General features: G+C 39.8%; 1 protein-coding gene across 3 annotated transcripts in view; it reads left to right on the forward strand.

Annotated features, from left to right (window-relative positions):
• The window catches only part of THRB (thyroid hormone receptor beta), a 126,046-nt gene that overhangs the window by 29,811 nt on the left and 83,832 nt on the right, over positions 1–12,403 (forward strand). Inside the window, exon 1 of one of the 3 annotated variants that reach the window (XM_039711119.1) lies at positions 11,410–11,480. The exons of the other annotated variants lie outside the window; for them this stretch is intronic. The gene's annotated coding sequence lies outside the window, so the exon portion shown is untranslated. Of the gene's footprint in view, positions 1–11,409; positions 11,481–12,403 lie in introns of those variants that run through there. 3 annotated transcript variants of the gene reach the window in all.

Raw genomic sequence — 12,403 nt, forward strand, 5'->3', positions numbered from 1 at the left:
GACGCTTTCAAAGCGTTTCCTCTTGGATGAGATCCAGAGGATTCCAGCATGGTCGTTTTGGCACAGTTGGTTGGTTTTATAAAACAGGTGTCTACATGTGTGTAATAAATCCAGTTATGCTGATAAATCTGAACAGATAATTGAAAAGTGTGTGTTACAGTGAACAAAACTGGTAATTTACCATGTCAGTAAAGCAAAATACTAGCAACATTTCTGTAATGTGTGTAATGTTCAGTAATTCTGTAATTTAATGGCTCCATTGTGTGAGCCATTTTTAAATTCCTGTTCAAGTTGTTCTTGATCCAGATGTTCATATATTTTATTTTATTACTAGCTGCCTTTCAGTTAAAATCTGAAAAACTGATTATCTTCTTGCTTTACAGTGGTACCAGCCAGTCCATGACAAAGGATATAAAATTAATGAGGAAGTGGAGAACTGAATCATACACATTAAAAATATATGTAGTAAATGAAAATCATCAGGCTTGTATTACCAAAGAGTCACTTTTCCAGGTGATGTTCCAGTCTGTTGTTTGAAACCAAAAAAGCTTTTTAATCCTGCTCATATCACTTACATCAGACTGTTGCTAGTTAAGTTGCTAAGATTCAGCAATGTCTCACATGGCCTGGAAATCTTAAAAAAGCAGACTAGTTATTTTACTGTAATGAATTTCATCATTAGCATTGTGATGTTTTGGGCTCTTTTCATACATTTCCTTACAAAGTTTTGAAGTCTCAGTCCTTATTTCAGATTAGTGACTTGACCTGGATGAGAGCTGATAAATGGGATTGTAACAGATTCTTTTCTTCTCTTTAAGGTGGTTTTTTTTTCTTTGCACAAGCTCTGAGAGTAGGTGTGATCCTGAGGAGACTGATCCTAGGTGTCTTTGTTCAGGGAAGTGGATATATTGCCCCTGTTGCCCCCCTTCCTCCTGCTCAGGATATCCAGCTAGAGCCAAGGGCAGCTTGGTGAATTAACAGCTTTTGCACTTTATTTTGAGGCTATTTTCGTCATCATGAGTTTAGAAACACAAAGAACTTCTTTTATGCCCCCTGATGCAATGATAGTCAGTTAATCTAGTTCTCTTAGCTGAGTATTATGGGGGATCTTCAGACCTAAATTTCAAATATCTAAGGAGAGTTAGGATCTGTAAATGAAAGGTTTGATATCCATGGAAAACACTGTGAGAACAGTTTGTATGTTGTGCTTAGATTCAGCTGTAATTATGTTTTGTGACCAAGAGGAGGAAGGAAGTGTGATTTGAGATTTGTGATGCTTTCCATTAGTTTTGACACAAAAGCAGTTTTGGAGCTCCTGCATTGTGTGCTGCAAATCTCCCCTAGATGAAAGTAATATGGAGAGAGACAGAAAACCATAATATTGATGACCATGCTTATAAGAGTGTTGTGTGATAATCCATTCTAAATCAAATAGTGATGTACAAGTTTGTGTATATATTCTTGGTTTTGGTTCTTTTTTTTTTCTCTGTGTGTGTGTGTGTGTGTGTCTGAAATCTACTGTTCCAAGATATACAACTATTGAATTTTTTTTAAGAATTAATGTTAAACTCTATACTTACTGCCAAGTCAACACATAAAAATAAATGAAACAGTCACACAAACATTTTGCTTACCATTTCTGTGCTCAGAAAGATTTGAGTTTTTATTGCCTCTCTCAGCCAGTATGTAATGATACAGCATTTCTGCTCTCACACAAACATTTTGTTTACCATTTCTGTGCTCAGTTTTTATTGCCTCTCTCAGCCAGTATGTAATGACCCAGCATTTCTGCCACTGAACAAGATTGATTTGTTGTGCAAAACTGATGATACTAATTATCAACAGCTACCTGAGCTGTTTTCTTATGTCTTTGCCCAGTACATTGGTGGTGATGTGGGAGTAAGGTTCCAATGCTGAAGTCCTTAACTGCTTGCAGTAAATCTCACAAAATCACAAAATATGCTGAGTTGGAAGAGATCCACAAGGTCCAACGCGTGGTCCTGTGCAGGACCATCGCCAAGAGTCATCCATGTGCCTGAGAGCACTGTCCAAATGTTTCTTGAACTCTGTCAGGCTGGTGCTGTGACCACTTCCCTGGGGAGCCTGTTCAGTGCCTAACCACCCTCTGGATAAGGAGCCTTTGCCTAATTTCCAACCTAAACCTCGCCTGTCACAACTTCAGGCCATTCGTTTGCGTCCTGTCACTGGTCACCAGAGAGGAGAGAGCACTGCCTGCTCCTTCTCTTCCCTTCATGAGCCTCTTCATCTCAAAGGCATGCACAGGGTGCATCAGAACATGAGTATATGTTATGGTTGTTATGCTTGTAGTGTCTTGGACCTTATCTACATTAGAATAATGGAGGGTTTATGCTCTACAGATAGAATATGAGTGGAATGAATGTATGAAGAACTGGATGGGATTCCAACACCAGCTTTCAAGTGTAACTGGATTGAAATTACACTGCTTCTGGTTTAGAACTAGAAATATTTTTTAAAACCTTAACTAAACAGAAATGGGGTCTCATTTTATCATCTGGTAAATGTAAAGCAGTCCTATGCTTTTGGCTCAGCCACTGCACACATTCTCCACAGTAATATGATCAATGCAAAAGTAGTTTATACTATATATTAGTGTCTTGTTCTTGCATGGATACAGCCTCAAAGTTGCATATTATCTTTAAAACAGTGAATGGAGATGGACAGGAAATATGAGACACACCAGACTAAGGAAGGACAACGCAGGTTTTATTTATGATACCTCCAGAATGGTTTTGTGTCAGTGTGAAGTACTAGCAAGACCTTTCATGCCAGCCTTGCCTTGTGATTTTTTCAGTGATGATGCACACCCTTTTATACCAGAAGGGAAAGAAGTCTGCAGGGAAAGAAGTTCATTAAGCCAGGTATTCATGTATTCACAAATACACGTGAAGTACGCAATAAATAAAATCTTCTAAGAGTGCTACTTAAGGTTATAGTGTTCATATGTCAAGCTCAGAAGAAAAGACCAATTACAATCCCCATGCAATGAGTGGTTTATGTTATGTGGGCAGTACAGGTGTCATAATAATTTTCTTCTCTTGGTATATTGGTAATTTACTGAATAGTGGCATGAGGTAGTGATTTTCTTTATGGCTGTCTAAAATCATGGTATAGAGTTAATGCTTCATATTCTTCAGGCTGAAATGGTTTGGATGCCTTCTCTATTTTATTGAGTCTAGTGCTATACATAAATGTATTTTACCTTACTGATTTATCAGCTTTTCATAACCATATCTGAATTGTCTCAAATGCCCTCCTATCCCAAATCATTCAGCTCGTGTTGTAGTCACTCAGACACCTTCCTCACAGCTGCTTGTCCTGTATGATCATCTGTGCTTTTATTCTCTGACAGAAAGTGTAATTAGAGAACAGTGATTTACGTTTTGGTTTGCCACACACTAAAAACATACTACAGTACTCTTTCATCTACTGCTGTTGTCTTACCCAAGTGTTAGACATCTCTTGTTAGCTTCCCAGCTCTTTCAGAGGTGAAATGCTCTGTCCATTAGCCATATAAAACATTGTTGTCTAGGCGGGGAAGAGAAGAGTTATTTCTCTTAGTCAGCCTAGTGTGGGAATTTGGAGAGACAGAATGTAATTAATTATCAAGCTTGAATTTTGGCCAAGGCTCTATTAGAGACAAGAGTTACAGTTTATGAATTTCTTTCATTCTTGTGATGATAGGATGAGCAAGAGGGAGACGAAAGGGGGGCTTTTTGCAAACATAGAAGTTTGGGCTCTTGCTGTGGCAGCGTGTTTCAGTTGTCATCATGTTAAACTGGACTGTTTTATGTGGCTGTGGCAGGAGAATGGGGGGTAAAAATGATAGCACAGCTTCAAATGAAATTGTTTGCAGGGGAAAAAATGGTTAATTATACATAAATCAAGCTCACAAAAACCAACCAGAGCATGAAAGAGCTACAGTGCATGCCCTCCGCCTTTCACAGACTCTTTCCAATTCACTTGGTGCTTTGTGTTGCTTTTCCAAGGCAATTCTTTTCTCTTTATGTGCACCAACACACGTTTTGTCATAGCTTGTTGATTGTAATTTTGGGACCAGATCTAGCAAGTCTCTAGTAGGCTGATTAGGAATTAGATCAAATATGAATCAAGAAGTTGCTGTATATCTTATAATTCCTCTACCATGTCTAGAGTTAATTTTGTAAGGAAGGAATAATCACAGACACAAGTATTAAGACTGAACACGTCCAGAGCTGGAGGGGAGGAGAAACTATGTGTCCAGCAAGGCCATTTTGGTGCTGTTTTATTGGGAGTATATGCCACATCAGCCAGCACTAAAGGAAATAGTCTTATGCAATGGAGAAACAGGACTGGAGAGTAGATGATCTGTCTTTGACAAATACCTCTCTTGTGAATTTTCAGTTGTGCTCCTTTCTACCATTAAAATTCTTCAAATGTTATCCAACAGTTTATATTAAAATGATGGAAGGAAGCAATTCAAAGTTCTAACTTTTCAGAATCTCTTGCTTTTATGAATTTGTCTTCTTAGATGCATGGTATGCCAAGTCCCAATATGTCTCGGTTCTTAAATAATAAGAAAATAATAATTCACAGGGAGTAAGATCTGTTTTTCTTCTAAGGAAATGCTTGCATTCTGAAAAGGTTGTAGTGGTGTACTGTGTAATGGTTCCACCATCCTTGTAAAACAAGATGTACTTTCTCCTGTTAAAATTAGAACTACTTAAGAGATGCACACTTGGTATAAAATTGCAAATAGTCTCTCCTGGGAGAAGGTGATTTTCCTTGCTGAAGGGAATTTGGCATTGATAAGCATATAATCCATGAAAACAGTGTTGTCATAAATGGATATTGAAGTTTCTATCTGTGGGAATAAATAATACTGTAGGGGGTAGGAAGAAGAGCAGGGTGCATCTGCACAGCCAATGTTCCTCTCCATCTTCTGCCTTTAGGACTAACTCACCATGTAACCAGCTGGTTGTGTGAAGTGGAATTCACTGTTGAAAGAAGAACAGGTGAATGAGATAGCAAGTGAGCCGAAAATTGAAAGAAAAAAATCTGTGTATCTTTCAAAGACTGATCACTGGGTACAACCTTGAACCCCCAGTCACAGGAAGTTTTCTGCCTTACTTTGTTCCATTTCAGCTCTGGACTGTGGTGTAGTTGCACATGCAATGCCCTCTCTCTGTTGAGCAATCAACACCATAAAGGCCAATAATTAACCAACACTTGGCTAGTGATCAAAAATCACAGCAGAAATCAGTGAAAACCATCACAAATTCCCCCGTGCTGAGGCAGATTACCCATCCCACTCTTTGCCCACAGAGGACAGCAGTTCAGGGCTGCCCTGTCCTTGCCACTGCCCTCTGACCCAGGGTGTGCTGGCATGGTGCAGCTGTGGTGGAGCAAACTCTCCAGGGCAGGGTCCGAGCTGTGGCTGCTCTGAAGGCAGAGGCAGGGGTTTTTTGCCCACACAGATTTTCTGCTGCTACTAGGTCTGAGTAAAAGGTGGTGTGTGCCAGGCTACATGATAGCTACAAAATAAACATACAGTTTGACCTTCAGAAGGGCTTTTGTTTAATGTTTTGTTCTTAGCCGTGATGAGTAGCTCCTGCATCCTCTTCACAAGACTGACAAAATGAAGTTGTACATAGATGCATTTGTAAGGGGAGACTTTCAAAGGCTTATTTCCTTAAAAAACACTGTAAAACTCTCTACCTGATTGCTGTAAGAGGTACCTCAGACCATGTTTCTCATTTTTTATATGTACATTTCTAATCATGGAAACAGGGGGTGTATTTTTATATACGTGTTATTGTTTTCCCAGTAAACAGAGGTTTATTTCTGACTGCAGTTTTGGGGATGTTTCGAGTCTCAACAACAGGAAACCTGTGTGGAGTGGCCTAAATATTTAGGAGCAGCACGTTTTAGTCAGAGAGAACATTAGCTTTGAGTTGTACATTTCCGACTTAAAAAGTTATTATTCATTTTATTCTTGCTTAAGTGCTGCACGCACACAACAAACAGAGTTTGCAAAGTGCTGTACCCCACCCATGACCCTATCTGTTTCCTTTCATCATAAACTCATTATCAACCAGCTAAATCCTCTTCTTTTTAATCTCTTCTTCAAGGGATCCCACTCTCTTCTTCTGCATAACTGGTCTGTATGGGCCAGATCTACCTCAGTTCTCCTCCTCTTTCCAGCAGTTTTTCTCTGCTGGAGTGTGGGTCAGCCTGGTCCCACTCTCTGTGCTGCCTGACCTCCCTCCTGGGCTGTGGCATAGGCAGCAGCAATGGCAACAAAGGCACCTCAGCTTCCTCTCTTGGCATGAGGATAATGCTCCTCAGTGGAACCCAACGTTACACTCAGTACCTAGCACCTCTCACAGGTTTGCAGGCATTTGGAGTGTCATCACATTCGAACTGATTTTAACTGGCCTGGCAAGAGCCACTTCCCTGACTAAAATGTATGCTCTGCTATTTAAAACAAGAGGGGTATTTGAATTCTTGAAGATAACATTTTCTCTTGGCAAAACAGTGTCTTTTTTTTTCTCCCCCTGGCTTCTATCTTGGAAATAATGGAACCATTTTGGTTAATGTAAGAAAAAAATAGCCTGAACCACACATTCAATGTGGAAAGTTTCAGCCCAAACAATTAATCTTGCAAAATTATAAGCAAGTGAAAATCAGATTTATAGGAAGTATTGGATAATCCTTAGTAAAGGTCTGTGTCACAGCTCCCACCTGTGTGTATTGAACTCACAGGACCACTTTCTTGTCAACATGCATGCAACTTGCACACAGTCTTATCCAGTGTATTCTGCTGAAATGCATATCTCTTAAATAAATAATCCACTTAGCATGCATAAGAATCACTCTAAATATGACTGCAGCTAATGGCATGTGTCGTTAAACCTGTTAATTGCTTATCATCTGTTTGCATAGATTGTGTTTTATAACAGCAAATGGAGGACCAAATGCTCAGTTATCCTTTATAATTGTTCCTGTTAGACATGTTTTAATAATTATAAAATGTTTGTCCATCCTCAAAAACATACAGTAAATTTATAATATAAAAGCTCAGTAATTGAAATGCTATTGTGACACAGAAAGCTGTCTAGCAATTAATGGTTCAAGAAAACAATAAGTTAGTGCAAAGCCTTGAGTCTTCATTCTCCTAATACATAATTTTGTTTATTTCCATACATATTTCATACTGTTGTTCACAGTGGGAGTCAGAGGAAGCCTTTGGCTGAATATTCTCTACCCCTAGCTAAGAGACTCTGTTGTGTTTTCATTACATTTGCCTCACATAATCACTCACTGTTAATTTCAAAAAGCCTTTGATATTTCTGCATGTGTGTGTCCTAAACAACAAGCTGATCCATAATGCAGCGTGATTTATTGCCTTCTGACCTTACACACAGCTTCTCCTTGTGGAAAACAGCTTACAAATCTGGGTGTTAACTGCAGCTTGAGTAGCACAGAAAACTTTCTTCCTGTGTGCAGTACCTGCATTCCTGGGCAAGGTCAGTGATCTGGTCAAGTGAGGCTTTTTTGTTTGGATGGCCTGTCCTGCCCACATTCCTTATAGTAATTCTTTTCCCCCTACATTCACGTATGCTTCCCAAACTAACTCTGTGTGTGTGGAGAAGTCTCAGTGTTTACTGTGACTGCAGGCTGGCAATGCAGTGCATCTAGGCTGAGTACTCCTAGGACCAGGTGGAAAATGCCAGTGTGCTGTGGAAAAACAGCAGAAGCATGAACACCTTTCCTTCAGCTTTTTTCTTTGATGGGCTCACATTTTGCCACCAGAACAAGTCTGATGTAAGGGATGCTGGGGCAGGTGGGCTGAAACTTACCAGGGAGACATGGAGAAGGAAGTTGGTGTGCAGAGAACATTGCCGTAAAGCTTATAATTTTCAGAGAAGCTGTCTGTAGGAATGCTGTAGGCGTGGAGGAATGAATTTCTCAGGAGTTACACTGGCTGTACCCTGGGATTTACACCCATTTGTGGGAGGAGTCTTCTCACAATCTCTGTCTTTTAGGTAGAACTGTATAAATTTAAGTGGCCTAACTGAACCCAGAAAATCATTGCTGAGTATTAAAAAGTTGGAGTCAGGAATTTGAGTCCAGGAATCTCTGCTACTTAGTTCTCTGGTAGATAGAGTAGGTACTTGTTGCTTAAGGTACACAGGAGGGAAAGGGTTAGAAGAAAAAAAGTAAGCAAAGATTTTGTAAATCCAGTATCTTTGGATAGTGGACAGGACATATGATCAAAGCCTGCTAGAAACCTTTTGTGAGAGAAAGAATGTGAAGTTAAAATAACAATTTGTTGCTCAGGCAAGTTCTTTTGGAAGAAGGTGGCTGGCAGAATCTCCAGGTGCTAATGGTGAGAGTGGCAGTGGTTACTTTTCTGGTTCTGCCAGAACTGATGTCTTGTCAAGGCTGACCTAGAACAGAGGCTAGATGGAGCTAAGGAATAAAGTAGGGATTTATTAAAAGGCCCCAATGGATGCACCTTGGGTAGTACAAGAGCCCAGCCAGGGCTATACCCAAGATGAACCCAAAATGGTCACAAAATGGATGACTGGTCATGAGGTCTCTCACTTTTATAAGTTCTGGTCCATTTGCATGTTGGAGTTAAATGTCCAATATAACCTTAGGTTATGAAGTCCCATCCTTCTTGTTTTTCTCTCTTCAGTTCACATTGTTTAGGCTCTTGGGCCTGAAATTTGGATCAGTTTTCCTTGGTCCCAAGCTAGAAAAGGAATTGTTTTGTCTAGCTGCTCTGTGAAGAGAGCTTATCATCCCTTAATATGAAGCTCAGAACTACACACTAAAGCAGTACAGAATGTGAAAAATAGAAAAGCTAAAACCTGAGGCATCATGCTCACTGTCATGGCTTGATTTTCAGATTTTCCTCCTCTGTCAGTCTTTTCAAGGTGGGCAGAGCCAAGGAGGATTTTAAAATGGCACCATGCTTTGCAGGCATTTCCATAGTAAATGGAAATAATGGAAAAAGTAATAAGAAGGTGGCAGTAGTGGGGCAGGGAGAGAAAAAAAGAGAGTACAGTGGTACTGCTCTGTTGTGTGGGAATGAAGGATCACACGTTGGGGGAAAAGCTGGCTCTCATGTGTATGGAGATCTGCCACACACATGCTCATGTGCTGATCATGGTCAGTGACCTCATCCATGTGCAGGCCTGGATATCACAGTGGTTAGGGTTTGTCAGCCAAGGACTGACTCTGGAGGAAAGTGAAGCCTGGATGGTTTTGGCAGAGAATCCCCACTCTTTGCGGAGTCACTTGGAATCTTGTGAAGGCTATGAATCTTAGAGTCTTTTCTTAGCAGGGCTTTAAAGGTGCATGGCAGATGAAATAAGTTCATTTACTGGTTATTTTATTCCTCAGCTAAATCTGCTTTCTATTTGTACCTGCATGAGCTCACTGATTTCCATTCCTCTGATGTGCTCTTTCTCTTTTATTTTTTTGGGCTATCTTACTGTAGAGTCCCCAAAATCCAATACCCTACTAAGTCTATTGAGACACAGAGGAATGGTGATACACATTCCATGTGCAGGAATGATGGGAATGATCTTGGAAAGGGTCATGATCAGCCTGGATCAATGATACAAGTCTAGGCTGAAGCCTCTGTCCCTGCAGGTGCTCTCAGTTGCATGCAGGGTCACCAAGCTGTGTGAGCTGGGACTTGTTCTGTAACTCAGCATTTCCAGGCAGGGAAAGGCATGCTGACAGGACTGCTCTTTCCCAGCAGTGATGCTCAGCTCTGTCCAGGATGTGCCAAGTCCTCATTAGCATCTTTTACCCACTCTTGACATAGAGTTCTGGGATGGCAGTGGTTGGTATTTCCATTTAGAGGGACTGATTTTTAGGTTCCTTTCATAGTTCTGTGTCTAGAAGTCCTTGCTGAAGCATACAGTAAGTGTACATGAAACTCTCCTGTGGTCTCCACAGCTCTGCAGTAAAGGTAGAACTGGAGATCCCAAGAGACAGAGCATTTTCCCATAAATTCTTTGCCCTGTCTGTTTTCAAATTAACTGGTGATGGATGAGGGGGAAGAGGAAGAGAAAGAATAGCATAATAAAACTCCCCTGTTGCATCACTTAACATTCTCAAGGAATGTTTGTAAAAATCAATGTTGCTTCTCTTCAAGCTGCTGGGGGGCACAAGTCCTTAATCAATTAAATTCTCAGTTTTAGATTTTTTTTTTTAGAAAGACTTCTTAAATGTCTTTGTGCTGTTATGTGTGTCTGGTGTTACTTTTCTAGCTAAAATATTGGATAAGTTTTGCATATTTTAGGTATATACTAGATAAGCAAATAATGGGAAACATGAAAGTATGGTTTACATTAGGAATTAAAAGTTGATGTAATCTGAATGGGAGCCACATGAGTTTGAATTGTTTGGCGAGTTTAGTTCATGCAATTGGGAAAATAATGGAAAGGAAATGTAAGTATGTGTGGTACATTTGGTTGCTGTGGATAAAGCAGAATATCTAAAATTGTGTATTTCTTTTTGTGATAATCCTTTCTAGTCTTAGGGGGCAATCAAGATAAAATAAGATCTGTGAATCTGCCATTTTCCCTGTAAGCTATAAAAAACATTTTCTGGTAATTTGTTCATGAGTAGGTGAACATGGCTGTTCCTATTGTATTCCTCATTTTCATTTTGAGTAAGGATATTAATCTAGCAGGCTGTACTTGATTTGTGTTTCATAAAAAAACAACTGGTGGGATATGTGTAGGCCAGATAGGAATAATTTTATCTGGAGATACTCGCTTCTTTAATAGCAAGTCATCTCTTCTTCTCAGTGTAGTTTATACTTTTTTCACCCTTTCAGCTCCACCAAGGGCTGGTATCCTGAGGAGACCTCCATTCCTTGTGCTTTGTGCCTGACCTCCCAACAGTAGTTCTTGTTTACCTAGGGAGATAATTGTTTTCTGGAGAGCATCCAGCTGATAACTTTCTTTTTCATTAGACCCCTTTTTCCTATTAGTTATCTCCTGTTAGTTGATCTGTGTCATTTGATAAAACTAATTAGGTAATAAAAGATTGTTTCTGAGCTCCTCCCTTTAATTTTGGCATGGTGAAATGTGCTTCTTGGCACCTTGCTCTTTCCACATAAAGACAGCCTTCAGTTGACAAACATTAATCCAAAAGAAAACAAGTCAGTTCACGCATCCTCTCTTGATATATCCGTGTGCCAGAACAAAATAGTTCCTAACAAATTATTTGTACCAAAGATAGTGACATAACCCTGGCTCTGTTCTAGAGTTTTGCAAATGTTTGCAGAGCTTCTGAAGAGGCCAGGCTAAAAATACTCAATGAAACCATTCAGAATTCTACTAAAAGCATTTTGTTTCCTAGGACTTTCCTCCCTTCTGAAAATGCCCTCCCAGAGCTGCATGGCATTTATTAGAAGGTGATGAAGGTATAAGGTAGGAAATAATATTTTGTATTTTATTTTAAAATTGAGGCTAATTTTCAGGCTTCCTTTTTAGATTACATACATTTTTGTAAAGAAAGGGATATCTCAATGGAAGGTAAGCTTTTTATTAGATTCAAATTGAAGTATGCTCATCCAATGAAAAAGACTGATCAGATTGTCCTTCATGAAAGTTTTCGGTGTGAGGGTTTGAGGTGTCATGGTATGCAGTATTTCAAAGTCAAATAGCCAAGAATTGCCACTCCTTTATGGACAACAGCCTCTGCTGCACCCTAATGATGTAGGAATTTCCTGAGGATGCTGGTGGATTTTTTTTCTTGCTGCACCCCAGAATAAAATTCTTCTTTCAAGTTTACTTTGAGAAGAGCAGAGAGAGAGAGAGAGAGAGAGAGAGAGAACTTGCTATGCTCAGATGTAAGACCTGAAGAAATCACTGTAGTCATTTTCCATTCACCCCAGAGAGAATCTATCAGAGACAGTGAAATTAAACTAACAAAATGATCCCCACGGTAGCTGTTCTGTGTTTTACACTCAGAAATGTCATCTCTCTTAAAAGAATGGCTTATACCTGTCTGGTGTTAAATGCAAGCAGTGCTTTGGTTCGGTCTGAAGAACTGTTTTGGTGTTAGTTGCATATTTACTGTGTGTTGTATTTACTTCCATCTCCGAAAGATCTGCCATGGGGATGGTCATGTGCTTGCAGAGATTTGGAGTATTACGTCTTCTGAGAAAGATCTGCCATGGGGATGGTCATGTTGTGCTTGCAGAGATTTGGAGTATTACGTCTTCTGGGATGCAAGAGCCCTAAAATAGCAGTGTATGAAATTTTAAAATCGGTGCTATGATAAACCTGGATAGTACCAGTGTGTGTTTGTGAGTCCTGTGATAAAGGATGGAAATGATAGTGAAAATCAG

Source organism: Passer montanus, unplaced genomic scaffold (genome assembly GCF_014805655.1).
Source record: "Passer montanus isolate IOZ18808 unplaced genomic scaffold, ASM1480565v1 scaffold10, whole genome shotgun sequence".
Classification (NCBI taxonomy): domain Eukaryota; kingdom Metazoa; phylum Chordata; class Aves; order Passeriformes; family Passeridae; genus Passer; species Passer montanus.